Raw genomic sequence first — 6,211 nt, forward strand, 5'->3', positions numbered from 1 at the left:
CCTTATGTGGTGTGAACACCTAATTTTTGCACTATTTTAACACCTCCTAAAGTTATTAATGTTTTGTCATTTTAATTGTTTTTCTCAATTTTTGTATCTTTAATTGCATATTTCCTATCATAAAATACCAAAAAATAGTTATTTTTTTCATTTATGCATTTTAGGTGTCACGATCCTACCCCGGACCTGGTCGTGTTAGCGCCTCTCGTGAAGACAAGGCCAGCCGACACTTCTCATTTTCCAATTATTAATAGTTAAGCATTTAAGAAATGGTCTAAACATGATAAAATAAATTCGAAATAACAATGATAACGTAAATACGCGGAAGAACACCCATACACAGTCCTAACCGGGGTGTCACTAGTCATGAGCATCTATAAGTCATAATACAAATCCGCTAAGTCAATAAGCTAGTACAACTGTCTGAAAAGAAATAGGAGTGATAAAGAGTAGAGACGCGGGGCTGCGGACGCCAACAACTACCTCGTGAACTCCGAATGTCCGCCTGAAACTGGAGGGATCAGCACTCAGGAGAGGAACCAGCTATGCCTGAATCTGCACACGGGGTGCAGGGAGTAAAGTAAGTATTCCAACTCAATGAGGAACAAATGTAAATAAAGACTGAAAGCAAGAAATCACGTAAGACACAAAGCATTCTATAATGAAGCAGTAAAACCATTTTAAATTAGTAAATCAGTGAAAGATAGGTAAAATCCTTTAACTCAATGTAGTTTCATGAAAAGCCCCTTTTAAATAATTTAGCAGATGATTGACAATCAATTATGAAAAGTAAACATATAAAGGCTCGCCCCTCGGGCATATTATCAACAAATCCGTCCCTTGGGCAACATCTCAGAACAGTACCAGCCCCTCGGGCTCAAATCACAGATCACAAAACCAGCCCCTCGGGCTCAATCTCACATCACAATGGGTAGTCGCGCTCACTAGGGGTGTACAGACTCCTAGAGGGGCCTCTTACGACCCAAGCACAATATCAAGCCACCTCATGGCATCATCACTAGGCCCTCGGCCTCATATCAATCAAGCCACCTCGTGGAGTACATATCTCAGGCCATCGGCCTCATAATTAGTATCAAATGTTTCCTCACAACATAGGCCCTCGGCCTTACTCAGTCAAAATTCTCACAAGCCACTTGGGCAATAGTAAAACAGTGTTTCTCAGCCCAAACATCATTTAAAATATCATTTAAGTATTAAAACTGAGTAAACATGGCTGAGTATGAAAATAGTGAAAAATAACGTGACTAAGTGCAAGTATATAGTCAAAACTGAGAAAATATCTATATAAATCACTAAAGGGTTCACATAGTTGGCATTCAGTCCAAATATGACATTAAGCCCAAATAATGATGATAGCAAATAGTTCAGTCAAATACGCGGTAAAACCATCAATCGGGATGGACCAAGTAACAATCCCCATTAGTGCACGACCCCACGCTCGTCATCAAGCGTGTGCCTTACCTCAATATAGCACTACGATGTGCAAATCCGGGGTTTCAAACCCTCAGAACATCATTTACAATCATTACTCACCTCGAGTCGGCTAAATCTCTAGCTCGCGATGCCTTTGCCCCTTGAATCGGCCTCCACTCGCGTCGAATCTATCCAAAAATAGAACGAGGACGTCAAAATATGCTAATGGAACGAAGCCCAAGAGAAAACAATCAATAAATGGCATAAATCCCGAAATTACCAAAACCCGACCCTCGGGCCCACGTCTCGGAATTCGATAACTTTTACATCAACGGAATCCTTATTTTCCCACGAGTTTATACATATCAAGAACAGTGAAATCGGAGTCCAAATGACCCCTCAATCCCCATTTAGAGGCCTCTTAAACTCAAGCCCTAATTCCCAATTTTTCTTCCTTAATCTCCACTAAAACCATGATTAAACAATGGAAAAATGATCTTAAACCCAAGTAATTAAGCTTAGGGAACTTACCCAATGGATATCCTTTGATTCCTCTTGAAATCCTATGCCTTAGCCACTTTCCCGTCTTCAAAAATGATAAACTTAGCAAAATTTCGCGAAAAAGACAATTTATACCTTCTACCCAGACCTTTTCGCATCTGCGCCCATACCCGCTTCTGAGGTACCGCAATTGCGGTTCAATGTCCGCCTCTGTGGAATCACTTAAGTTCCCAGCCATTTGCATCCGCGGTTCCTCGCCTGTATCTGCGATATCGCAGATGCGGTTCTCCTAGCCGCTTATGCGGTCCCAGTCAAGCATACCTCTGGTCGCTTCTGCGGCCACTCTCTCGCATATGCGGCGTTGCACCTGCAGTCCCCAATCCGCAGGTACAAAAATACCAGAAACAGTAATTCAATAGCTGCAACAACAATCCCAACTTCCCGTTAACCTTCCGAAATCACCCCGAGGACCCCCGGGACCTCAACCAAAAGCCCAAACATATCCTAATACCTTATTCAAACTTATTCCAATCATCAAAACACCTTAAACAATATCAAATCACCCAAAACATATCGGATTCAAGCCAAACTTTCTAAAATCTTCCGAATTCCGCTTTTGATCAAAAACCCAACCAAACCACGTCCGAATGACCTGAAATTTTGCACACACATCCCAAAATGACACAACGGAACTACTCCAACTCTCGGAATTCCATTCCAACCCCTATATCAAAATCTTGCCTATCAACCGGAAATCGCCAAAATCTCAACTTCGCCAATTCAAGCCTAAATCAACTTCGAACCTCCAAAACTCATTCTGATCGCACTCCTAAGTCATAAATCATATCTCGAAGATAACTGAACCATCAGAACTCACGTCGGAGCCCACTAACACATAAGTCAACATCCGATTGACTTTTCCAACTTAAACTTCCTTAAAAAAGACTAAGTGTCTCAAACCTTACCAAAATCATTCCTGATTCGATCCGACCTGTCACACCCCTTTTTTAACCATACTTCACTTAACCCTCTTAAATCAATAAAAAGATTTAGTAAAGCTTGAAAAGGGTTTTCCAATTAGAACGTGACAAAAATTGTATTCAAAAGGAAATAACTCAGAGTCGCCACCTGACTTTGATTTCGGTGTGCCAGGTTACCGTTTTTAAAATGATTTTTTCTTTTAAGACGTTTCAGACTCTAAAACCAAGTCCGCATCAGAGATTCGGATAAGGGGGTTCATTTGACTCGGGGAGAAGGTGTTAGGCACTCCCCAAATCCCGTAACTAGTACGGTTGCGCACTCGATTAAATTGGCTTTTAAAATATTCAATTGAGGTAAAAATAAACGTGGAAAAGCAAATAAACACACGAGGCTCGAGGTCGTCCCCACCTAATAAAAAATAAAAAATAAAAATACAAATAAAAATAAAATACTACGAGTTCTACTTTCGTCCTCCAAATACAAATACTTCGGGGCATTCCCCGGATAAAGATATATACAAATCCTTCGGGGCATTCTCCAGATAAATTTAACTAAGGGGAATGACCTCTTGCCTCAAAATTGACAAAATCCCTAAAGTTTGTCTACCCAAGTGTGGTCGGCCTAAGAATACTTCTACCGATCAAAGTAACAAAGCAAAAGTAAAGAACAAAAATAATCCAAAGCTCAAATTACTATTAAAAAAAATCCAAACGGCTATTTAGATCAAATTTTGAAGCTCAATATTATTTGTTCTATTAATACAATCATGCGGCGTCTCGAACAATTCAGTTTTCTTTATTTATCAATAAATCAAATTCAGAACCTATCTAACTACAATCTCAATCCAACAACATCATCAAGAGAACAATTCAATGTCAAATCATGAAAATGCAGCAAACATGAGCAGTTAAACCCAAATAACTAAGAAAAAGTAAAGCAAGCATGATATAGTCCATAAAAGTATAAAACAAATCTTCACAAGTAATTAAAACAATAACATTAAGGGGAAAGAAGAGATGGACCTTCAACAGCCTTTAATGATTCTCTGTTTGGAAATACAAGCAAAAGCCAATGCGGGGACTCTAGCAAAATCGGAATAAGCCAACAGGAATCCGCAGACCAACTCGAACAAACTGGGAACCTTGACTCCTCGAATGCGCACCAGATCTCAAGCATAACCCATTTTCATTTCACTTGCTCATCCAAATCTAATTTTTGGAAGAAAAAAAAAAGAAGAAACTAACGTAGTTTTTGTGTGATTTTTTTATCTGAATGGCTAAAGATCTGTTGGATTTCAATGGAGAAAAATGAAGTTTAGCTATGATGGAAAGCTCATATCTGAACTCAGGTGATGCGGCGCAAGGAATTTTCTCGCCTTTCCTCTGGCTCTCTCGTTCTCTTTGTCACTCTCTGTGCGTTATCCTTCAGATCTGTGTCCTCCACTCTCTTTTCTCTCACTGTTTTTTTTTTCTGTTTCTGTTTTTTTTTTCTCTTTTTAGAGGAAGCCCCCCCCTCCAGGCCCCCCAATTGAATTAGTGGCTTGGGGAAGGAGCCAGACCCCAAAACGTGTAGGCCCCATTATTTTTGTATATAAAAAAAAGTCATTGAAATTAATGTGTGGTCTAATTGGCAAAGGTAGTGTATTGTGCATTTATCTGATATGTGTGTATTTGTCATGGAGTGCACATGAAAATTGTTGGATTTGTGAGATGAAGCTATAAATGACGGTGAGGTGTCAAGATTTTATTGGTTAAATGAGGACATGAAACATGTGGGAAATTTAAAAGAAATGGCAAGTGAGTATAGGAGTGAAAAGGGATTACGGACAGTTTTAAATTTTATCTTCTCCTTTTTGGCATGTGTATTTTCGTTCTTTTCCTTCTTTCTTCTTCTTTTAGATTTTTTGGTTTTTTTTTCTGATTTTCCTTTAGCTAAATCAAAAGTAATTACATAAAAACACTACTCCTAAATGAAAAAAGAAATATTAAGGAAAACAAAATAACTATCCTGTGGTCCAAATCTAGCAAACAAATAATCCAAGGATATCCAGGACTGCTCGAGACATTTTAAATGCTTATTATCTTTCAGGCCCAGGTCGCTGAGGAATCTTGTCCTAGAGTGGTCCCGGGGAAGTATCATGTCCTTGCCTATATAGCTTAAATGAGTGAGACCAGACATTTCCGCTAAGGTAGGAGTCATCTCACACTCTCCAAATCTGAAAATCAAATTTTGCGGATCCCAATAAGTCAGCATCGCCTCCACTAAGTCTGGGCGGGGTGTGATATAAAGAATGGAAGTTAGGGTGCCCAATTTCTGCATTAACTCATGATGCTCTAACGATGAAAACATTTTCCACCACTTGATCAACTTCCTAGGAATCTTTACTACCATCAGCACTTTGGAATCAGTGGGTCCATACCTGAATGAAGCAAACATGGTTAGCGACTCGGGACACTACGTGACCCTACCACATTTCCTAGTGGACAAATGCAGGACACAACTTGGCTATATTTGCAAAATGGCCTAAGTGGCTGAAAGTGGCTATTTCCGCAAACTTGAGAAAGTTGACCCCTAATGCATGAGAGATACTCTATTTAAAGCTTACATGACTCTAATATCCCGACAATCATGGTCTTAAAAATTACTTTGCAAAAATGGACCCTTTTTTTTGCAAAAATGGCTGATGTGGCCAAATGTGGCTAGGACGCAAACACGACGTGGATGGACCTTAAAGCGATATGACATCGAGTTATAAACTCAAGATCCTAAGACATGGGTAATTGAGCCCCTCTTGCAAAAATAACCCTATTTTGCAAGAATGGCCGATGTGGCCAAAAGTGGCTAGACATGCAAATTTGACAGGAATGAACCTTAGAATTAAGAGGACACTTTATTGTAGACTCAAGATCCTAAGACAAGAGATAACAAACTACTTTGAGAAAACACTTTTATTTTTGCAAAAACGGCCAATGTGGCCAAATATGGCTATACATGCAAGATTTGGCTACGACCCCGGAAGCCAAGAACCTAGGACCTAATAGGAAGACCGGACCCGATGTGTGTTGCCTACGTATCCCTCCCCAGAAGATGAAAATCAGGTTCGCGTAGTTCGGGAAGATTGGTCATGGGATAAAGCCTTTTTATAAAAATGCAACTAATTTGGAAAAACCATATTTTTTGTCTTTTTGAGAAATGATGGAAAATGTAAACTCTTTTTGGATTTTCTTTTCTCCTTTTTTTGAATTTTTGGAAAATGATGGAAAATGTAAAATCTTTTGGATTTTCATTTTTTTTT

At 39.3% G+C, this 6,211-nt stretch overlaps 1 long non-coding RNA gene across 1 annotated transcript; it reads right to left on the minus strand.

Annotated features, from left to right (window-relative positions):
* Nucleotides 1-266: 266 nt before the first annotated feature.
* On the minus strand, nt 267-4,423 carry LOC142181088 (uncharacterized). Its single transcript, XR_012709358.1, has 2 exons — nt 3,939-4,423; nt 267-555 (listed from the first exon to the last, which is right to left on the minus strand). It is a non-coding gene; the product is annotated as an uncharacterized LOC142181088 (long non-coding RNA).
* Nucleotides 4,424-6,211: the final 1,788 nt, after the last annotated feature.

This window comes from Nicotiana tabacum, chromosome 5, assembly GCF_000715075.1.
Source record: "Nicotiana tabacum cultivar K326 chromosome 5, ASM71507v2, whole genome shotgun sequence".
Classification (NCBI taxonomy): domain Eukaryota; kingdom Viridiplantae; phylum Streptophyta; class Magnoliopsida; order Solanales; family Solanaceae; genus Nicotiana; species Nicotiana tabacum.